Source organism: Rattus norvegicus, chromosome 13 (assembly GCF_036323735.1).
Source record: "Rattus norvegicus strain BN/NHsdMcwi chromosome 13, GRCr8, whole genome shotgun sequence".
Taxonomy (NCBI): domain Eukaryota; kingdom Metazoa; phylum Chordata; class Mammalia; order Rodentia; family Muridae; genus Rattus; species Rattus norvegicus.
In genome coordinates, this window is record NC_086031.1 from 34,896,639 (window position 1) to 34,921,460 (window position 24,822).

Below are 24,822 nucleotides of genomic sequence, written 5' to 3' on the forward strand. Positions count from 1 at the left end.
GTGTTTTATCAGAGCCACAGCAAAGGGAAGTAAGACATCATCCATCGTCCTATCTCACCCCCTGAGCTGGCTTGCAATGACCCTCACCGTATCTCATCGGCACCATAGCCGTAGCACCAAGATGTCAGAATCCAGGTCTTCTCCACTGTGACACTATTCTGGGAAGACATGAACGAGTATCTGCTCAGCTCAGATACAGCCCAAAGTAACGATGTCACTGAGGTCCCACTTGGTGAGCCAATGAATGTGTTGGGTTTATGGGGTATGCGTGAGACGTGGCTTATAGGACATGGGTGACTCAAAGGCAGTTGCATCACTGAAAGGCCACCCCAACATTAATGGTCACTCAGGGAAGCTGAAGACCTGGACCTCTGCATGGGCTCCAAGCAATTAGACACGTGAGTTGTCTCTTCCAGACAGCTCAGCTGCTGTCTTCACATCAGCCTTTCCTGCTGATATAAGCTTGGGGAGGGAAGTGCTTTGTGCATCTCATCACTTTCAGGGACTTCCTGAGACTCCCAAGTTGCTTATTTCTTGTGTCTTTTTTTTCTTTTTTTTTTCAGAGCTAGGGACCAAACCCAGGGCCTTGCGCTTCCTAGGCAAGTGCTCTACCGCTGAGCTAAATCCCCAACCCCTATTTCTTGTGTCTTAACAAGTCTCCTTTAGATTATCCCAAGTCTTACTGAGTTGTGAAAGAAAATGCTGCACAAGAGCTTTACAACCCTACATGTTGCCATTTCTAAAATAACCCCAGGTCTCCTTTCATTCCAACCTTGGTCCCCCAGTTCTTCTCTCTCTCTCTCTCTTGTACTTCCAGAAACTCACAAGCTTTCATCAAAATCCCAGATACCCTTCATGGCCATGGTGGTGGCCTGCTTGGTGGCCATGCTCCTTTGCCAGAGTCCCTTCCCATAACCTCAGAACACATGTCCATACACGTCTGCTATCGACATCTTTGCCTCTCACAGGCCCTTCTAGGAAGATATTCTCTGTGTGCAAAGAATCTAGTGGTTTAGATTCGTCCAGCCAGTGGTCCAGAGACCATGTGCATCCCACGATAGCAACCCACCTAAAATTATAAATAGAATTTGAAAAAATGATGAGAGTTCTTTTGTGATTTATTTTTTATAACTTGTCTCTGAAGCTCTCCAGGGCGAGCTATGTAGATGACGGTGTTGTCTCACAAACTCCAAGACGTAGGCACGTCTGCTGCTGAAGACAGAATTGTGCATTCTGATTCTTCCCACAGAGTCATTGAGAGAGTTCCTGTTGTTGTAAAAATATAAAAATAAAACGGTAATGTTGGTCTTTTACCCCGCTTGGTCCTGCACCGCCGTGCCCAAGATATCTGCTAGATATCTTGGCAGAAACACATCCCAGCCGCACACTTTCCTACACTCAAACCCTCACATAAAACAACACACAACACAATAATCTTTGACCCAATTGGTAAGATATAATTGCCCACTTAAACATACAAAACCCGGTACCATCCATCCCTTGAGAACATTAATAACAACCTGTAAATATACAGAGCAGAATCTTAACATCACCTGCCATGTTGTCCTGTCATGGCTTCTCCCCTCTCTCCTCTGTCTTGTCTCTTCCTCTCTCCCTTCTGTTCTAGTCTCCTCCTCTTCCTTCAAACTTCTCTCCCGCCCATCCTTCTCCTCCAATGATAGGCCCTCTTCTATCCTGTACCTGCCCCTCACCTGTACTTTACAACTTCAAAGGCAAGGTTCTGGTGAAGTCACCTGATTCCTGAGTATGTGACTAGGCAGCTGTCCTTGGGGCAGTGGAATGGGCATCAAAATACAGATAACTTCAGGGCAAACCACAACAAGTTCCCATGGCCTCAGTTTCCCTAACTGTGACCACATGACATTCCTCATTTCACAAGGTAGGAATGTTCTGCTGGTCTTCGTGTGTGTGTGTGTGTGTGTGTGTGTGTGTGTGTGTGTGTGTGTGTGTGTGAATACGAGGGAATATGATCACAGGTGTGAGTGTGGCACTTATGTGAAAGCCAAAAGACAACTTCAGGCATCAGGACTCAAGGTCTACCTTTTATGAAACAGGGTCTCTTTATCACTCATCACTGGTAGACCAGGCTAGCTCCTCCTGACCCCAGCTTTTCAGATCCCCCCTTCTCCATCACCTTGGAGGTACTAGGATTAGAGTCTGCACCATCATGATCAGTGGTTTAAAAATCTGGGCTCTGGGGATCCAAACTCAGAAAGGTAAGCTCTATACCCACTGAGCCATCTCGCTAGCCCGGCCATAGTTTGTTTTTAAGCAAACTTGTGTACAGAGACCTGGGAGATGCTGTTTGGAAGAGAAAGACCCCAGAACTTCTTAATTTAGAATTCATTGCCAGTCCAAGGGAGAAAGAGAAAGGGTGAGACAGCCAGAGGGAGGGAGGGAGAGAGGGAAGGATGGAGAGAGGGAAGGAAGGAAACACACAGTGAGAGAGAGAGAGAGAGAGAGAGAGAGAGAGAGAGAGAGAGAGAGAGAGAGATTCTCTCTCCAACCAGAAAGCAAACAAACAGCTGTGGTGACAGATGTTGGTGATCCTGATTACTCTGAGGCAGTTAATGTTTAGGTTACCCAAGTAGTCTCCCTCTCCCCTTCTCCTATCCTCTCTGTCTCTCTGTCTCTCTGTCTCTGTCTCTGTCTCCCTCCCTGCCTCCCTCTCCCTCTCTCTCTTCTTCCTCTTCCTTCCCCCCACCCCCACTCCTTCTCAGACTAGTTCCTCCCACTCCAGCTCAGCTGGCTCCCCAGCTTAGAGGCCTATAAAGAAAACACCCACGGGTCTTCCCTCCACCCCACCCGTGCCCACACCAAGTCATCCACCCACCCCATGCATGTGTGCCCTCCTTGTTTCTCTCTGAACACAGAGAACAGGAGGACGAAGGAAGACTTTCATCCTTTGCCTCAGGTCGGCCTGTGCATTTTGTTCCTGTGGGAAATCACATTCAAGGTCAATGTCTCCCAAAGACAAGTACACTTCTGCGCCCCCTCAAGACTTTATCTGAATACCAAAAAGGGGGTGCTTTTGTTCCCTCTAAATTCATTCCGAGATGGTTAATAACGAATTAATGATATCACTCTTTTGGGTTTTTGTTGTTGTTTGTTTTGATAAGGACAGGAGAGGAAGAAGGTCTGTCTGTTCTCTCTAAAGTAGACCCGGAGTGTTTCTGGGATTAAAAGTTGTCTACCCAAACTGTAAGGGCCATGTATATGCAAGCAGTTAGGAGTTATTACAGGGCCCCAAATAGGAAACCGTTCGCTTGATCTTTCTCTTCAATCCTATTAGGGGCCCCCTGTAGCTCAAGAGAGATACCAGCCTGTCATGTCCCGGTTGCTGTGACGACCCTGTCTTTATAGAACAAGAAAGGGAGACGGTAGTGATTGGCAGACCTTGCTTGCCCCCGTATGTACAACAAAGGGCGACAAAACGAAGAGGAAGTGAGGCCCTTCTGGGCTTCTTAACCCGACCCCACCTTCCACCTGGCTATCTCGCCCCCCTCCCCTCCTCCGGAAAGGACAGCACCATTGCCTGTGTACAGATGTCAAAAGATCATTAATCGTGAGGTGGTGGGAGGGGGTGCTTCTAATTGCAAGGGATGCATTTTTTTTAAGTCAGACTGTCTAGCATCAAGTTCATTTAGCTAAAGCGATGTGGTGGGGAGCTGAAGCAACGAAGGGGGTGCCTAAGGCGTTGCCCTGCGGGTGACTGCCACCCAGGGCCCTGTTGGTGTAACGTTAGGGAAACCGGGAAGCTGGGGGGAGGTGGCCCAGCCTGAAAGTCCCACCATCTGGTGCCACAGTCCAACTCGCCAGTCATAAATAACAGCCTGTCTTTTCACGTTTTCTCTCTGGCCTCCTCTCAGACTCCCTCTAAAGGGGCTGCAAAATGCAAAATGGAGTTGGGGTTCAATTTCCCTTGCTGTCTGCGCGGGAAGGAGCAGGCGCGTCCGGGGCGGGCACCAGGGGAGGGGACCACGAAGCCTGTGGAGTGGCCACGACAAAGGCCTCGGCGTCCTGGGGCCCAGCTTTCCGCTGTGAGCCACCCAGCCCCAGCCGGAGCCTTCGATTGCAAAAGTAAAACCGAAGGAGCGCGGGCCGAGATGGCAATTTCATCTCTTTCCGTTCTCTTCCCTAAAGCCCTCAACCCTTCTGGGACGCGTCCCGGGTTAGAACTGCGCGGTGCACAGGGGTGCTCCTAGCCGTCCCTGAAACCTGGAGCTCGCGGATCCTTGCTTACACTCTGTGGACACAATTGCCTCTTTTAGATTTGCAACACTCCCCGGCTCTCCGCACACATCCACTGCTGCCAAAATATTTTTCAAAGGTCCTCAAATAAAATCAAACCCTAGTAGTGGCGGAGGCCCGGGATTGCCCAGATAATGCACAAGGAACAGAAGTTAAGTCGACTCATGGGCATTAAAGGCTAAGTCGGATGATTTTTTTTTCTTCTTTCCCTTTCCTTTTTGGAGAAATCGAGGGAGGAAAAAGGAAAAAAAATGTTAAGGAAGAAAGTTTTTTTTTTTAAAGAAATAGTAAAATAGGAAATGAAGACCTACCCTGCAGCGTAGCTGCGAAGTAACGAAGTAACGCTGTTTAACTTTGACATGTGCCCCACTTAAAACAAAACTGTTATCTCCTTGAGCGCCGAGATCCCCCAAACCTCGTTCAGACTCCGACAGAGGGAAAGATGTCGTAAATAGGCGAATTTTGTTTCCCAGTGGGTCTCTCTGCCAGCGTGAGCTATCCAGGATCCGCAGACAAAGCGGGTGCCTTGAAGCGGGTGACTTTTCCAGGTGAGCCTAGAGACTCGGTTTAAACTCCAGGGCTCTCCATGAAACCGGCCAAGAAAAAGTTGCTTAAGAAAACCCACCCAATCCTCCCAGGAAACCCCCCACTTTCCATTCCCAACCCGGATTCCTCTCTCAAATGAATTACCATCCACTCTCTTCCTAGCCAAGTCCTCTCAGCTTCATAACCAAGCCCCCCAAGATTTTAAGAAATAAACTTGAGGTTTGGAATTGAGAGGACCTGGCATGTGATTCCCGGTCGCCCCGACTTCAGTGTTCTTGGTTCTCTTCCTGTCAGGCGTGATAAAACAAAATATTTTAACTACAACCTACAAGTTTGCTTTTTATTTCATTTTTCTCCCTTTTTACACATTTTCTTCTCTTAGGAGAAACAGATCAAGAGAGACTTATTACAAGGCACGGTGAAGAAGTCGAATGAAAGTGGCTCCCATCAATGCAGAAAGTAAATTATTTTTTTAAAAGCTAGATTTTAGTTGGTAACAAAAGCACATTATATTTAGTAACATTTACTGAGATTAAGTTCAATCTTCAGTTGGGATATGAGGACTAAGCCCGAGGTCACTTTCTTAGTTCGAATTTCCTTAGAAATTCTAATTTGAAAACATCTTTGAGACCACTGGTTTGCTTTCTTCATAAGAAGCTTTGGGAGTATTTTTTTAATTATCATTTTGTTTTTTTTTTTTCTTTTTTAAAATAGACCTTTTAGCTTAAAAAAACCGCTTCCAGCTAGAATATAAGAAATGCTTTTTGGTTGGTTTGGGGTGTTTGGTTTTTGTTTTGTTTTACAGTTCTTCAGTTGGTAGGATCTTTCACTGAAATAAAAAAAAAACTAATCTAATCTAAAAAAAAAAATACTTTCTTCTTGGTGACTATCCAGTCCCTAAAAATGTTTTAGACTGTTGGGAAAGTGTCCACTAACACAGGCATCTGACCAGCTAGTTCAGGCAAAGCTTGCAGCAGGAGTTACCCTCACGGGCCAAGGAAGAAGATTTTGTTATTCTGGTTGGCATTAATGGTGGTGGCTTGGGGGGTTGGGGGGTTGGGGGGTTGGGGGAAATCTCTCCTTTTGTGTCTATGAGCGCACTGGCGCATGCCTCGTTTGCTCTAGTAACATTAAATTTTTTTTTTGGAAAACACAGAAGGAAGTTCCGTAGCGTCTGGTCTTCTATGTTCTAAAGATGTCCAAATACCTAAATATCACGAGTATTTTCAAATTAAAACGCAACATGTGCCCGAAAACTTCTTTATTTATTATGTTTATTAGAACCTTCAACATAAGCCATTCCTGAATATGGTGGTTCTTGAACACACGAAACGGCTGCTTAAGTTTCTTACACAAAATGCTGGGAATTGTCCTCCGCAAATCTTCATCCAGCGCTTCTTCGGCTTGTTTGACTCTCATCAGATGAAACGTGCTATAAAAACGTGGATGATTGCAACCTAAGAGTGATTTATTTTTTACAAAGACGAACCTTTTCGGGCCATTCGTTTATTTTTAAATAGAGAACGGTCTTGGGTGGCTTTTTTTGTTTGTTTTCTTTCTCTCTGTTTTACTAGACTCACAGGGCCGGGGCGCACGAAAAGAAAGCCTCGCTTCTTCTTCTTCGCGGTTTCAACGGTGAATTTGCGCCACCTTCTGGTAGCCTGGAGAACGAAAACACCAGACTGGTTCTATAAAAGAATTCTTTTATTCACAATTCTGTGTCCCATCGGTATCTGTAGGCGGAGCGTCCCTCCGCTTCTCTAAGAACTCCTGGCAGATTCCCTACAGCCTGGTTTTTATAAAGATGCTTTAAACTAGGAAACGAGATTTTTTTCTTTATCTCATCTTTAAAAGAGCTCTCTAAAACGAAAGCTGCATCTCTATATGATAGTTTACTGAAACGCCTCTTCCTAGTCGAGCTTCAGTAAAGGATGCATGTAGACTAGTCCTAGACCATCCCACATGCGCAGTCCTCTGGGGAGTGCTTGCAAACAAAATGGAGCCCATAACTGTAGCAGCAGAGAAACAAACGCTTTTCTTTCTTGGGTTCCTAAGACCCCATTGCCCACAATTAATCACGATGACATGTTGTATTCAGGCTTTTTGGTGACGTCGGCTAGGTGCACATACATCTGGTTTTTCATAGATTTCAATCCCTTCTGTAATACGGATTTCACAATGTTAAAACTTGTTGGTACAGCCCCTGGGTGAGCCCCTTCCCTCAAAAGTTATCAGTTCACACACACACACACACACACACACACACACACACTATGAGTTCAAGCCATGTTGGTGGCTTTGAACTTTAACACAGACAGATCTCTCTGAGGTCAAAGCTGTTCTAGTCTACATAGTGAGACCCTGTCTACAAAATCAACAAAACGAAACAAGCTAGCAGTGTGGAGAGAGACAATTCAGGTGAGAATTGCCACAAAGACAGAGGTTGATACTTAGACCCTCAAGGCAGGCTCCCTTAAAAATGTGAATGGATGGCGCCGAGCACAGGGCAGGGTTGGTGGGTGCTCACTTAGTTGGCACTAAATTCTGGGTTTCATCCTCAGTACTGCATGATCTGGAAGTGGTGGCACGCACCTGTAATTCCAGCACTAGGGAGGTGGAGGCAGGAGGATCATTCAAGGTCAATCCCATATTCATAGCTAGTTCCAGACCATTCAAGGAATACACGAGGTAGGGTTTCATGGGAGGAAAAAGGTATATTCAACCAAACCACATTGGCATGTATAGCCCCACATCCCCCTTCCAGGAAGGCCTCTGTACTGCCTTTTAAAGACTCTGTGGAAAAGTGGGGATGGGAAGGCTTTGCAGCAGATAAAGTACTAAAAGCTGCACAAAGACCCCAGGTTTCATCATGAAAATCCACATTTAAAAAAGAAGTCAGTCGGGGCTGGGGATTTAGCTCAGTGGTAGAGCGCTTACCTAGGAAGCGCAAGGCCCTGGGTTCGGTCCCCAGCTCCAAAAAAAAAAAAAAAAAAAAAAAAAAAAAAAAGAAGTCAGTCACAGCAGCAACTGCTTGTAATCTCAGGACTGAGGAGATGAAGATAGGGGCTTGCTGGCCAGCTACCCTAGCTGCATTGGTAAATTTGAGGCTAGTGAGAGACCCAGCCTCAAAAGGCTGAGTTGATGGTAACTGAGGATCCACACCCAAGGCGTCCTCTGCCTCCCGTATGCAGTCACACATACATGCACCTGCGCACAATGCACATGCACACCTTTACACACAGAAAAACACACTCAACAAGGAGTGAAAAACGAAGACCTTGCTGCAGTCTTAATGGGGCTCCAAATGTTTTCATTTGCCAAGCTGTGCTCAGAAAAATGGGTGCTAGATTGGGCTATCTCAGTGCAATCATTTTCTCCATTATTCATTCGCTATTTATGAGAACTATCCAAGCCCCAGTGCATGCCAGACCTGTGAGGTTAAAATAGCCCTGCAGACAGCCTTGGGAGGGCTGCACAGCACATGGCATTACCCCATGCCTGACTTAGCAGGGGCCTCTCCAGAAGAATCACGCTGAAGGCATCTGTCCAGACAGGACAGGTGGCTACTTGTATGACATGAAGACAACCCCAATAAGAGAGACCAATAATTATTTTGTCATCAGCGTAATCTCAAAAATCTTTATTGCCAATGCAAGCAGGTTGTGAGGAAAGCTCGGATGAAGACTACATAGTTTCTTAAAGAATATTCAAACCAGGACACGAAGGATGGAGAAGAACACTTACAAATTAATAATGTTGGGTTGGGGAGGTGATTTAGTGGGTAAAAGGCTTGCTGCCCAATTGTGAGGAACCTGAAGCCAGATTCCCCACCCCCACCCCAGTCCTCACACTGTAGCATGTGTCTGCAATCCTGGCACGGATATTGCGGGATAGGAGGTGGAAACAGGGGAGTTCTCAGAGGCTCATCAGCCAGCTAGGATATAGCAGTGAGCAACATGAGACCTTTCCTCAGACTGGCTGGAAGAGCATCCTTATCTAAAGTATCCTTTGGACTACACACATGAGACACTGTGCACAAACACCTACACCCCTGCACACGAACATGCACACACGTGTGTGTGTGTGTATATGTATATGTGTATGTGTATGCATATGTGTATGTGTATGTATAATGTATGTATATACACACACAGGCATAAACCGTCAATGTTGGGTAGATTTCAGTCACCAAATTAAGAGTGTGTACACCAATAAACTGGGAGCAAAACAGGTTAGGAAGGAATTTGACAAAATAATTCCAATAATTTACAAGAATAATGTGTTGAAGGCAGCCAAAGTGTGTGTGGCAAAGTAATAAAAGCTGACCTCATTATGTCACTGTCGTAACAATAACAATAATAACAAGTGGAGTGGAGTGACATGGCTATGGAAATCAGACCAAAATAAAACCAGACAAAGGATACAAAAAGGATTTTGTGTATTTACAAAAATTCAGTAAGGTAATCAAATACATGGTAGAAATTGCTAAATTTTCTGGTGTGGTTTTTCCTTTTTGTTTTTTTCTGTGTTTTTAAATTTTTTTTTACATTTATTTACTTACTCAAGAGTAGCATGTACACAACACATGTGGAAGTCAGAAAACAATGTTCAAGAGTCAATTCTCTCCCATCACCTGGGTTCCAGGACGTGGCAAGTAACTTCACCCACTGAGATACCTCAGTGGACTCTGATGTCTAAATTTAGTAGAGAGGGAATATTATGCAACTGTCATAAAGATATACATCTTAATGAAAAACAAATTTCCTGCTTCTAAAGGTCTACACATCAAGAGTAAATGTAGAAAGACGAGTAAAAGACACAAACCGCACCTCCTAGCAGAGAAAACACATACTTCAAGAAATGCTAAAATGGACTTCAGGAGAGGATAGGGAGGCTGGCTATGCTGGTAAAATGCCAGCAGTGAAACCACAAACACCTGAATCTGGATTCTCAGAAGCCATGGGTGGGTTTTTGTTTGTTTTGTTTTATAAGCAAGGCATAAAAGCGTGTTCCTATAGTCTCAGATCTGGGGCACAGAAACTGTCAGATCCCTAAAGCTCACAAGCCAATCTATCCAAACCAGGTTCAGGGGGACACATAGTATCCAACAGTAAGATTTAGAATAGTTAAGGAACTATATTGAATAAGTAGGGAGAGAGTGGCCTTGTCTAGTCCCTGATTTTAGTGGGATTGCTTCAAGTTTCTCTCCATTTGGTTTAATGTTAGCAACTGGTTTGCTGTATATGGCTTTTACTATGTTTAGGTATGGGCCTTGAATTCCTATTCTTTCCAGGACTTTTATCATGAAGGGGTGTTGAATTTTGTCAAATGCTTTCTCAGCATCTAATGAAATGATCATGTGGTTTTGTTCTTTCAGTTTGTTTATATAATGGATCACGTTGATGGTTTTAAGGGGATACAGATCGGAAAAGAAGAAGTCAAAATATCACTATTTGCAGATGATATGATAGTATATTTAAGTGATCCCAAAAGTTCCACCAGAGAACTACTAAAGCTGATAAACAACTTCAGCAAAGTGGCTGGGTATAAAATTAACTCAAAGAAATCAGTAGCCTTCCTCTACACAAAAGAGAAACAAGCCGAGAAAGAAATTAGGGAAACGGCACCCTTCATAATAGACCCAAATAATATAAAGTACCTCGGTGTGACTTTAACCAAGCAAGTAAAAGATCTGTACAATAAGAACTTCAAGACACTGAAGAAAGAAATTGAAGAAGACCTCAGAAGATGGAAAGATCTCCCATGCTCATGGATTGGCAGGATTAATATAGTAAAAATGGCCATTTTACCAAAAGCAATCTACAGATTCAATGCAATCCCCATCAAAATACCAATCCAATTCTTCAAAGAGTTAGACAGAACAATTTGCAAATTCATCTGGAATAACAAAAAACCCAGGATAGCTAAAGCTATCCTCAACAATAAAAGGACTTCAGGGGGAATCACTATCCCTGAACTCAAGCAGTATTACAGAGCAACAGTGATAAAAACTGCATGGTATTGGTACAGAGACAGACAGATAGACCAATGGAACAGAACTGAAGACCCAGAAATGAACCCACACACCTATGGTCACTTGATTTTTGACAAAGGAGCCAAAACCATCCAATGGAAAAAAGATAGCATTTTCAGCAAATGGTGCTGGTTCAACTGGAGGTCAGCATGTAGAAGAATGCAGATCGATCTATTCTTATCACCCTGTACAAAGCTTAAGTCCAAGTGGATAAAGGACCTCCACATCAAACCACATACACTCAAACTAATAGAAGAAAAACTAGGGAAGCACCTGGAACACATGGGCACTGGAAAAAATTTCCTGAACAAAACACCAATGGCTTATGCTCTAAGATCAAGAATCGATAAATGGGATCTCATAAAACTGCAAAGCTTCTGTAAGGCAAAGGACACTGTGGTTAGGACAAAACGGCAACCAACAGATTGGGGAAAGATCTTTACCAATCCTACAACAGATAGAGGCCTTATATCCAAAATATACAAAGAACTCAAGAAGTTAGACCGCAGGGAGACAAATAACCCTATTAAAAAGTGGGGTTCAGAGCTAAACAAAGAATTCACAGCTGAGGAATGCCGAATGGCTGAGAAACACCTAAAGAAATGTTTAACATCTTTAGTCATAAGAGAAATGCAAATCAAAACAACCCTGAGATTTCACCTCACACCAGTAAGAATGGCTAAGATCAAAAACTCAGGTGACAGCAAATGCTGGCGAGGATGTGGAGAAAGAGGAACACTCCTCCATTGTTGGTGGGATTGCAGACTGGTACAACCATTCTGGAAATCAGTCTGGAGGTTCCTCAGAAAATTGGACATTGAACTGCCTGAGGATCCAGCTATACCTCTCTTGGGCATATACCCAAAAGATGCCCCAACATATAACAAAGACACATGCTCCACTATGTTCATAGCAGCCTTATTTATAATAGCCAGAAGCTGGAAAGAACCCAGATGCCCTTCAACAGAGGAATGGATATAGAAAATGTGGTACATCTACACAATGGAATGTTACTCAGCTATCAAAAACAATGACTTTATGAAATTCGTAGGCAAATGGTTGGAACTGGAAAATATCATCCTGAGTGAGGTAACCCAATCACAGAAAAACACACATGGTATGTACTCATTGATAAGTGGCTATTAGCCCAAATGCTTGAATTACCCTAGATGCCTAGAACAAATGAAACTCAAGACGGATGATCAAAATGTGAATGCTTCACTCCTTCTTTAAAAGGGGAACAATAATACCCTTGGCAGGGAATAGAGAGGCAAAGATTAAAACAGACACAGAAGGAACACCCATTCAGAGCCTGCCCCACATGTGGCCCATACATATACAGCCACCCAATTAGACAAGATGGATGAAGCAAAGAAGTGCAGGCAGGAGCCGGATGTAGATCGCTCCTGAGAGACACAGCCAGAATACAGCAAATACAGAGGTGAATGCCAGCAGCAAACCACTGAACTGAGAACGGGACCCCCTTTGAAGGAATCAGAGAAAGAACTCGAAGAGCTTGAAGGAGCTTGAGACCCCTTATGAACAACAATGCCAAGCAACCAGAGCTTCCAGGGACTAAGCCACTACCTAAAGACTATACATGGACTGACCCTGGACTCTGACCTCATAGGTAGCAATGAATATCCTAGTAAAATCACCAGTGGAAGGGGAAGCCCTTGGTCCTGCTAAGACTGAACCCCCAGTGAACGTGATTTTTGGGGGGAGGGCGGCAATGGGGGGAGGATGGGGAGGAGAACACCCATAAAAGAGGGGAGGGGGGGATTAGGGGGATGTTTGCCCGGAAACCGTGAAAGGGAATAACACTTGAAATGTAAATAAGAAACACTCAAGTTAATAAAAAAAAAAAAAGAATAGTTAAGGAAGACACATGACATCAACCTTTGATCTCCACACACGTGTGCATACACATGCACTCTCACACACACGTCCTACATGTGTGGACACAAATGACAATGTGTACACATTCATATTCAAGGCAGACTGGTCACACCAACTAGAACATATTGAGGTTCCATTTCCTATCTAATAGTGCACACATACTATTTGAGATGCCGTAATTTGGTTCAACTGACAAAACCTCTTAGAAGTCTCTTCACATCAAGTGCTGGAGAAGATGTGGGACCACATGATCTTTGAACAAGACTTCTAGAAAAAAAAAAAGAGTCACCACGGAAAATGGGTTGGCATTTAAATATTATACAACTTGGCAACTCAGCTCTGATTCATAACTAAGAAAAACTTTTTACAGGTACCTAAGACGAAGTGTTTGTGAGCATTCAGAATAGTGGCAGGCTTGAGAGTGGGGCTAGAACCATGAATGAGGGTTGTAGGAAAAGATGTAGAATGGGGCACAACTGAGCATGTGCAGCGGGTAGCAAAGATTAACAGAGGATACTATTACCCAATGGGGGAGGAGCCTGTCAGAAGCCCACAGGTAGTATGGTCCTTGCCATGAGAATGAAATGGCTTGGAAGAGGTTAAGTGGGTCAAATGGTTGCTGCACAAGAATAGGTCCAGAGTCTGAACCCCAGAACCCATACAAATTCGGGTTCAGAAGAGGTTGTCTGTAATTTTAAAGCTCCTATTGTGAGATGGGAGGGAGAGACACCACCGAAAGCCGTACGGCCAGATAGCCTGATATATGTGGAGTCAAACACACACACACACACACACACACACACACACACACACACACACACATGAATGCTCATCAAACACACACAAAGATAGAAAAAATCAATTAAAAGTATTAAAACATTTAAGTAAGGTCACACTTCCTAGGAAAGCATATAGATAAGGTGGAACTATAGAAAGAGAGGGGAAAGGCAGGATTCGGAGTAGTTTCTTAAGTGATACAGGGCAGGAGGATAGTGTATTTGATCAAAGAAATTACTTCAAGGTCCTAATTACTGTGTCATCGGTGTATTCACAGATGTCTATTACTCTTGTGAAAGCAAAGCGAACGCTACACAAAAGAGGACCATTGATGCAGCCATGATGAGAGTCTGTCACAGGTGAACAGGTCTCTGCACCCAAGATCCAGTCAGAATTAAAGGGAACAAAACCGACGGATCTATAGCACTTTCTTATGGGGAAGGCTCTTGCAGACAAAACATTGGTAAGAACAGTTTGAGGAGACAACTCAATCAGTGAAATGCTTGTTCTTCGACCATAGGGACCAGAAATCAACCTCTAGAACCATGCAAAAATGTCTGACACAGTGTGGTGTGTTTGTAGCCCCAGCACCAGAATCATAGGGACAGGGGACCCACACCCACCCACCAGTGGGGTGCTCACCAGCCAGCCGGCTTTGCTAAACTGGTGAGCTCTAGGACAGTGAGAGAAATTGTCTTAAACCCAAGGTAGTCAGCTCCTGAGAGTCACTGATTTTCGCCTACACGCATGCACCTGAGTACACACAGACACACAGGCACAGACTCACAGACACAGACACACACACACACAAATAAATACATAGAAAATGTGTTCTACACAGACAGCCATGTAAGAAAGCAAGTTACTTGGAGGATGTGGCATCTGCAAGACCAGCCCCTGCACTGTTCTGGTCTTGGTCATAAATGCAGTAACAACAGCAGCAACCATCACATCCCTTGAGCCTTTACCATGTGCCATGCCTTGCCATGCTCCCCACCTACCTGTAGAACCCCAGGAGCTAGCAACCAATCCGAGCCACAATGTCCACAAGAAGAAACCTTCCACATGCATGGGAAAAGTTCCTAAGATTTACATGAGCTGCACCAGCTGTGTTCTGCTGCGGTTGCCCAGACACACTGAAGAGACTGGCATCTCTCTCTCATGAACAGTGAGTCTTTCTGCACTTTGGACAGAGGTTTCTAAAAGTGTAGTAAAGCCAGGAAGTCTGTGTCTGCCAGTTCCATTTCTAGGGAACTATGAACAGAGAATGGGTAAGGAGGGATGTCAAATGTAGTTGCAAGGACATTCGCTCTGGCACTTTCAGAGGTAAAATTATGAAACTCGTGTGTTCAAAGGAGAAGGGGTAGTTGGATAAATGGCAGAATGTTCATAGGTTAAAGATTGTCATCTCTTTCAATCTACTAAATTGTTCTAAGATTAGATGAAGATAGATAGATGATAGATAGATAGATAGATAGATAGAGAGAGAGAGAGAGAGAGAGAGATAGATAGATAGATAGATAGATAGATAGATAGATAGATAGATAGATAGATAGATAGGTAATAGATAGATGAGAGGCCAACAGACAGACATAAAAAACAACAAATCATATACTGGCTAGTTTTATATCAATTTGACGCAAGCTAGAGTCATTTTGAAAGAGGAAACCGCAACTGAGAAAATGAGTCCACCACCAGATTGGCCCATTGGCAAGGCTTTTCCATGATTGGTGATTGATGTGAGTGAAGACTATGAGTGATGCCATCCCATCCGGTGGTCCTAAGTGGTGTAGGAAAGTAGGCCTAGTAAGCCATTCAGGAAAGCCGGTGATCATTGTTCTTTTTCTTTAGTTCCTGACCCCAGGTTCATGCTTTGAGTTCCTGCCCTGACTTTCCTGGATGATAAACTGCAATCTGTATGATCAAATAAATGATTTGCTCCCAAAGCTGCTTTTGGTCATGGTGTTTTATCACATCAATAGAAACCCTAAGAAAGACAGAAAGATAGACAGATAAATATGAGTATATGGATAGATGTATTGACAGACGGATGGATGGATGGATGGATGGATGGAAGGGTAGATGGCTGGAGATCAATAGATATATGATACAGATAGATGAAGTTCAAAATAAATAATATAAATAATTGATAGAGACAATAATTGATGATAGATTCATAGAGAGTTTTGTGGTTGTGACTTGGTGGTAGAATGGATAGATAGATAGATAGATAGATAGATAGATAGATAGATAGATAGATAGATAGATAGATAGATAGATTCATAGGTCAATAGATAGGTAGATATATAGATACATAAACACATATATACATAGATACATAGATAATACATAAATACATAGATAGCTTTGTGGTTGCAGCTTGGTGGTAGAAGGGATACATAAATAGACAGACAGACAGACACATACATACAGACAGACAGACATAGGTAGATGCATAGATAGATGCATAGATACATAGATAGTTTTGTGGCTTTGGCTTGGTGGTACAGTGCTTATCTAGCATTCTCAAAGCCCTGAGATTGACTACCATTACCACATTAAAATCACAAACACAACGGATTTACATGCAGCTTAAGAAAGAACTTAAAGAGAGACTACGCACTCCTTACCGGTTCCCTCAAGACAGAACACTTTTCCAACATTACAAAGTTTTCCAAAACTTTTGTAGATACTTTCTCACACTTCTCCCTTTCCTTTAGTCCTAATGACCACTAATCTCTGTCCACTTGCATAATTCTCTCTTTCCGTAATACCGAGTAAGTGGAGTTCTATCATGTGTAACTTTGAGAACCAGCTTTTCCACCTATTACATTCCCCAAAGAGCCACCAGGTGGTTGTAACTATTTCTTTCTATAGGGAGGGTAGAACCCCACAGAACAGATACACCAAACATGTTTAACCATTTGCCCACTGAGGGGCATCCTGGCCATATCTAGTTTAGGAACAATTACAAATAAAACCACTGCTATAATCATTATGCAGAATTTTGTGTGGACAATGGTCTTCATTTCTCTGGGACAAATACTCAACAACGAATTGTTAAATTATGTGCCATGACTTCATTTTTGTTAAGAACTGCCAAGCTACTGGCAAAACGGATGCACCATTTCTGCAGTCCCACTAATGAAAATAATTCATTTCTCCTGTCTTCCTCATCAAAATTTGGTACCATCACCAAATTTCATGTTAGCCATTTTGGTAATGAGTGTTGCTATTTCATTATGGTTCCTTAGTACCTGGTGATGTTCAATGTTGATTATGTGCTTATTTGAATCTGCATACTTTGTCTCATGAAGCCATGTCTTTTGTCAATTTTCTAGTTGGATTATTTAAGGGTGTGTGTGCTCTATGTGCACATGTGTGAGCCCACATGTGCCTACAGAGGGTAGAGGAGGACTTCTGTCACGTTCTACTTTGTCTCCTTGGTTCCCTCTGTGAACCTGGAACATGGGTGACAGTTTTCCTTTGTCACTTTACATAAACTTCAGATTAAGGCTATTTCAACAACAAAAATATAGCCATGATGTGAATTACATTAAACCTACATATCAATGTAGAAAATGCATACCATCACTGTGATGACTCTTGTGAGCCTTGAACATAGTATTCCTGTCCTTATTTGGAGTCATAACTTCCAGCACACAATGCATATGGGTTTTTTTAGACCTGGGTGATAAGTTTTTGAGGGACTTTGAGTCACACTGTATTTTTAACTTCTTCCCCCGACTTACTGCTGACACCTACAAATATCATTAATCATGTTTTATAATATTGTTAACTTTTCTCATTAGTTTTAGGAACATAGTTTTGTCTATATTTTGGAAGTGTTTCTTGGGGTGGGTAAGAAAAATCAGTTCATCTGCAAACAGGAACAATTTTAATTTTTTTTTACCAATGTACATGTTCTTTTCTTACTCTATTTCAGAATATCCAACACTCTCCTGAACAAAAGTAGTGAGATTGGGCATCTTTGTTCTGTTCCTGACCACAGGAGACAAACACTTAGTCTTTCACAACAAAGCATATTGCATATTTCTTCATTGTGACATTTTAAATGTGAACATTTGGGCTGCAGAGATGGCTCAATGGCTAAGAGGGCTGACTGCTCTTCCAGAGGTCCTGAATTCAATTCCCAGCAACCACAGGGTGGCTCTCAACCATCTGTAGTGAGATTGGATGCCCTCTTCTGGTGTGTCTGAAGACAGCTATAGTATACTCATATACATTAAATAAATAAATGTTAAAAAAAAGAGAAATAGTCAGAACTAACTATAGTTTGCACTGTGAATGTTGACATTTAAAAATTACAAATATTCATTGTCAGATTAATATACTCTCTCTACATATAAATTTGTAGAATTTTTTCATGTTTCAGGACAATGAGGTGGAAAGGGGAGGGGAGATGGAATTGAGTGGAGACAGCAGGGAAAAGACAACTTTAATTGAAGGCACATTTAAGGCAATAGGAAAATCTAGTGCTGTAGAAACTTCCTAAAATATAAGAAGACAATCCCAATGACGTCTCCAAATAATGGGGAAGATGGAGCTCCAATTGGCCATCTTTTGTACTAAACAAAGCTTCTAGGACAGGGACTAGGTTACATCCAATTAAGTTTTTGGCTAAAGTGGTCCCATGGAAATCCCCAAACAGGTTGTTCTCCACAAACTGACAGCAATTCCCCATTGCTGAAGACAGCACGTACACACAGCTAGTTGAACATGGATAGTTAGAACTTGTGTCTACATAAAACCATTACTAGCCTAGTTTCTTTGTTACAGGAAGGTACTCTGCAGGCACTGTGATGGTTTGTATATGATTGGCCTAGGGAGTAGCCCTGTTGGAGTAGGTGTGTCACTGTGGACATGGGCTTTAAGACCCTCACCCTAGCTTCCTACAAGCCAGAATTCGCTAGTAGCCTTCAAATGAAAATGTAGAACTTTCAGCTCCTCCTGCCCCATGTCTGCCTAGATGCCGCCATGTTCCAGTCTTGATGATAATGGACTGAACCTCTGAAATTGTAACCCAGCCCCAAATAAACGACAGTTATAAGAGTTGCCTTGGTCATGGTGTCTGTTCATGAAAGTAAAACCCTAACTAAGACAGGCACCAAGAGAGAAATGTACACACCAACCTGGCCACAGAACCTTTGATCTACAGTGGTGAAGTGTCTGCCCATTACATAACGGAATACATACCCTAAACTGTTTGGGTGACCAAGAACCAGAGTCTAGATAGCCCAGAGATGTAGTGTAAAATCAAATAATACTGGTCTAAAAAAAGAAAAGGTAACAATAAAATAACTACTAGTGATACTCTGCTGTACTCCCAGATTGGTGCCTTCCTCCTGCAGCAGATGGGAACAAGTACAGAGACCCACAGCCAGACATTACACAGGAGAGATGGGGAGGAGAGAGGAATGCATCACTCTAAATGGGCTATCTCCATCCAACTCCTCTGTGTGGGAATCAGAGGGGATGGAGGTCACGAGGAGAACAAGGCCCTCTAACTCCACTGAGAAAAGCTCTTATGAGATGAGAGAGTGAAGCAGCAAGGACAGGGCCAACATGTATCTGTAGGAGGTCCATTATGTATATATTACAGCTTTCAGTTTAGTACTTCAATGGCAATCCCGAATGTGTGAATGAGTGGGGCTCCGAATCTTGTGCCTTCCTGTGGGGCTGCTTTCCTTTTACTGGTTTGCCTTGTTTAACTTCAAAGTGATGATCATGCTTTTGTTTGTTTGTTTGTTTTTTATCTTATCGTTTACTTTGTTAAACAAAAACCCGAGTGTATTATTGTTGCATAGCACACTCTAGAAGAATTTATTTGATCTTTAGTTCATAATCTTGTTGAGTTTTTTATTTCCTTGCTAATTTTATGTCTAGTTGTTATATTAGTCATTGAGAGGTAGATATTAAATTCCCTTCCCATTATTACCAAATTTTTTGGACTCTTAAATTTTGTATCAGGTTTTACTTCAAGCATTTTAGCTTGGGTAAGTTGTTGAATACGCTTTTGGAGTTTTAAAAACAAAATGTATATTTACTTTACCTTTAGCCGTGTGTGTGTGTGTGTGTGTGTGTGTGTGTGTGTGTGTGTCTATGTGTGTGTGTGTGTGTGTGTGTGTGTGTGTGTCTGTGTCTGTGTAACACCTACTGAGGCCGGAAGAAGGCATCTGAATCCCTGGAGCTGGGGTTACAGACAGACACAGGTGCTAAGAATCAAACCCCAGTCTTTGCAAGAGCAACAAGTGCTCTTAACTGCCAAGTCATCTTTCTGTCCAGTCACACATTTAGACTCTTCAGAGTCACCTATGCATCTTAGCACGCTCCTTTGTGTCTGAAAATTCCCTTTCTGGTTGGTTTGTGTGGAGCAGGTGGTCCTGCAGCCCAGACCTCTTCAACGTCACTGTGTAGCCGAGGATGATCTTGAACTCCTGTTCTTCCTGCTTCTATCCCCCAGCTGATGAGCTTAGGGATGTGCACCATGCTTGCTGCCATTTCTCTGATTCTGAATTATGCATACATAAAATGATCAGGTAGAACCGATACTCAGGCAGCCACTTCCGCTTCCTTCTGACACTCGTACATACATCTTTCTCCATCCTTTTACTTCTGTCCTGACTATTACACTGTATTTGACGAGAAATACCTTTAGTCTGCACATAATTAAAGTATGCCCTTTGATACACTCTGTTGATTTCTATGTCTAACAGGTATTTTTCAGCTTTTTACATTTTCTTTTTGTTGCAGATTGTTCTGCACAGTCTTCTTTTTTCTGAGTTTTTTTTCCTAGCTTCTCATTACTTGAACATTTTACATAATTCCATTTTGAGGTATTCCGTGTTTTTTAGTATAATTCTCAGTACGGAACTTTTACAGGCTACTGCACGTGCCATGTACATTATGCATATACATACATGGACATCACGCATGCATACACACACACCACACACACATACATACATTTACATACACTTACACATGCACACACATCATGCATGCATGCACACACACCAGGCACACACACATATATATATACATATACATACACACAACATGCATGCATACATATAGACTATGCACACACACTATACACATATGCATACAGATACACACATTCACATACACTATGAACACACACACCATACAAACACACCATACACACACCATAAACACACGCATACACATATATACACACATCATGCACACACACACACACACACACACACACACACACACACAAATGCCTTCATTCTCTGTACTTTAGGTCTGCTGACAACAAGGCCACTTGTCTTTCCTTTGACTCAGAACACCTTGATTCCTTCATCGCTAAGGGATGCTTTTGCTGGATTTCCACTTCATTTGTTTGTCTGTCTCTCTGTCTGTCATTCCTGAAGAGCACTCTCCATTGCTCTGGCCTCCAAGGCTCCTGACTAAAAATCTTCTTCCATTCTGACTGGCTCTTCCTTGGAACTAAGACTCCATTTATTTCTGGCTCCCTTTGAGGTTTTTTCCAAGTCCTTACAACTTTAATTACGGCATGTCATGGTGAGGGTCACTCAGCTTCTTGAGTATGTTTGTTCCTGACCTTTACCAGTTTAGGCAATTTTCAGTATTAATTTCTTCATGGCTTTTACATTTTAGACTACATCTATTTGTGTATGTGTGTGCACGTGCACACAGGTACGCATGTGTATGTGCTTACATGCACACATGCCAAGACATGTGCAGAGGTCATAGAAGGACAACTTGAAGGACTTGGATTTTCTCTTTCACCATGTGGGTCCCAGGAATTGAACTCAGATAATGAAACTTGGCAGCAAACTCCTTCCCCTGCTAAACCAGCTTGCCAGCCCTCGTATACTTTTTGTCAGTCCCACTTTTTGTCCCTCCTTTCAGTATCTGAATGACATCAACAGACCTTGTATTAGTGTGGGTTTCCATGGTTCTGCTCATCCTGTTTCTTGGCAAGTCCTGTTGCTTATCCCGTGAGTTGTGACTCTCTTCTCTGCTCCTTCTATTCTGCCCTTGAGCGCACCGATCAGCCCTTTGCTCTGGTTATAATTTCTCAGTTCTGAGGTTTCTTCTCAACTATTTTTCATATCCTTTATGTTTTGGCTGAGACTGTTCTTGGAATTGGTATTTTAAACCAGCTCATATCGTGTATATATAATTTCTCATGGAGGTGCATTTATAATAGCTGCTTTCAATTTTTTTTGTCAGAAACTTCTAATGTAGCTGTCCTTTCTGCATTGCTCTGTGTAACTTGTCTCATTGCAGTGGCAAAATACCTGAGAGCAGAAACCTACAAGAAGGCAGGCTATCTTCTGGCTTACAGCTTACGTCATGCAGGGAGGCGTGGCAGCCGGAGCATGAGGCAGCTGCTCACCCTGTCTGGAAGCAGAGTGCTAAGTGCTCAGCTGGCTTCCTCCTTCTTATTCAGTCCAGGACCCCAGCCTATGGAATGCTATTGACCATATGCAGGATGAGTCTTTCCATCCCATCCACCCCTATCCAATCTAGATAATCCCTCATAGGAAAACCATGACTTCTGTTTCCATGGTGACTCTAAATCCCATCAAATTGACCATCAATATTCATCAGTCTCTACTGATAGCCTCTTTAATTACGGCATGTCATGGTGAGGGTCACTCAGCTTCTTGAGTATGTTTGTTCCTGACCTTTACCAGTTTAGACAATTTTCAGTATTAATTTCTTCATGGCTTTTACATTTTAGACTACATCTATTTGTGTATGTGTGTGCATGTGCACACAGGTACGCATGTGTATGTGCTTACGTGCACACATGCCAAGACATGTGCAGAGGTCATAGAAGGACAACTTGAAGGACTTGGATTTTCTCTTTCACCATGTGGGTCCCAGGAATTGAACTCAGATAATAAAACTTGGCTTTAAGAGTTTAAGAGTTAGCCTGGTTACTGGTATTATGAATAACTTATTAAACCCTTCCGGTACACTTGCACAGGAAGAGACACCATCTCATTGTCCATACCGATGGCAGAAGGTCAGGTTCTCTGAACTTCAGTGTATTCTCACTGCAATGATCTCATCCTTACGCAGTGTGGCATGTGAATTCCTGCCCTTCACAGAATACATGGTTTTAGTCTCGGGACAAGACTTGCTGCCAACTGGCAGAGCTGAGAGCCCAGACTTCCTACTTGGTCTCCTGGCAATGCTCCATCACGTGGGTGTTGGTGTCCTTCAGTACAGCCCGTTCTTTACTGTCCTTTGAAAGTAGGGACTGGACACAACCCTCGCAGGATGTTTGGCTGGATTGCAGCAGTTCTTGCTATAAGTTTTCTCTACCCAGGTCTCTGTGATGGTTATCCTTAATGTTCACCTTGACAGAAGGAAAAATCACTTGAAAAGAGAGTCTCAGTGAGAAGTCGTCTATGTTGGACTTCCTGCAAGCATTCCTATAGGGGATTAAATTAATTAATATAGGAAGACCTAGCCCACTGTGGGTGTCACTATTCTCTAAGCAGGGGGAACACAGAAATGAAAACAGACAAACAAGCAAGTGAGCGTGCACGCATTCATTTCTCTCTGCTCATAACTGTGCTTGTGATGTCACCATCTATCTGAGGTTCCTGCTCCTATGGCTGCCTCATAGTAGTGCGCAGTGACCCAGAGCTATGAGCTAAAATAACTCATTTTTCCCTAGGTTGTTTCCCTGTAAGAATATTTTGCCACAGCAATAGCAATGAAACTGAGAAAGCTTCCTCTTACTAGACTAGAGAGAGCAATCTTTTGGTTTTGACGTTTGTCTCCTCCACTCACTGGTCTTTCTCTGTGTTCTGTAGCCATTTCCTACCAGTGAAACATTCCCTCCCCGAAGAGGGAGTCTCCTGAGATTGACTTGAGAAGATCCTGAACCTTACAAGGCTCAGAAGAGCCATCTCCAAAGTTTTAAAATGAGTAACAATTATTGAGGAAGAGACTCTTAGGGGAGCCATGGGCAAGTTGGACAGAAAACCCCAAGAACTTGGGTTTGTGAGTCATCACCCATGCTGGGGCAGACCGCTCAGTGATGCAGCTGCTTTTGGGTCAGCTTTGCTGCTGTATGCAATTCCAATAACCTCTGTTACGTAGGCGGAATCATTTGGTTCATCTGTCACCAGTGCCCCTATTTGGGTTGAACAGAACCTAGTTCACTCATTTCCAGGAGAAGTCACACAATACAGAGTCACTGGCTTCTTCTGTCCAAGTATTATACATAAGTGTTTGTGTTGGGGCTGGAGAGGTGACTCCACGATTAAGAACATTTTCTAGCACCTACATGGCAGCTCACGCATCTATAACTTCAGATCTATAAAATCAAATGCAGGCATGCAAATATGTAAGCGCGCGCACACACACACACACACACACACATACACACACACACAGCATTCATACATGATAAAAATAAACAAGTTAAGCGTTCTCATTTCATTTCTGTTACTATGATAAATATCCTTATGAAAGCAACATAGAAAGGGTTTGACTTCAGTTCCAGGTTACAGTTCTTCATTTGGGGGAAGGCAAGGGACTCAGGGAGTTAATCAAACCACATCCACATCAACAGCAAAGGAAGACTAAGTGCATCTTGTTTGGTGCCCAGCTAACTTTCTCTACTCTAACAGTCCAGGGTCCAGCCCATGAAATGATGCTGCCCACGTACAGGCTGGGTCTTGTTACCTCAATTAATATCAAAATAATCCTTCCCCACATGCATGGGCTAACCTGATCTAGTCAGCTTCTTAGCCATCAGCTGATCCTGGATTATGATAAATTAACAGAAGCTGATCATCACAATAAGATAAAGAAAAAGGAAACAAACAACAACAAAACAGGAACTTCTCACTGAACCGTCTTGGGATCCTGAGGGGGCTGTGTAGGCTTCCTTCTTTCCATCATTCCATTTACGTACACATGTTTTACACAGTTTTTTTTAAGCTTTTAAATCATACTGAAGGAAATAAATAGGACAACTTTTAGCCACTTTATCTTCCTAGGAGTAGAAGAGCTGTATATTTCATTAAATAGGTTTAAGAACACAATGATCGATGTTGATATTTCATAGTATGTCCATGATGTAATCAAAATCTAGGTGTCAAAGTCCTGTAGCTCCACTTCTACAAATGTACATGTAAAAGTCTAAAAGAATATCTACCATCAGCAGCAGGAAGGAAACTCCAGAGGGAGAGATCAAATCTGGATTTGGTTTTGCTTTTTGGATTTCTTGTTATTTTCTCTACTACGTAACA

The 24,822-nt window shown here is 42.8% G+C and overlaps 1 long non-coding RNA gene across 4 annotated transcripts in view; it reads right to left on the minus strand.

Annotated features, from left to right (window-relative positions):
* Positions 1-1,100: 1,100 nt before the first annotated feature.
* Positions 1,101-24,822, minus strand: part of LOC134481621 (uncharacterized) — a 37,903-nt gene continuing 14,181 nt past the window's right edge. For all 4 annotated transcript variants that reach the window (XR_010057324.1, XR_010057322.1, XR_010057325.1 and 1 more), the window contains exon 4: positions 1,101-1,266. This is a non-coding gene — a long non-coding RNA (uncharacterized LOC134481621). The remainder of the gene's footprint in view (positions 1,267-24,822) is intronic.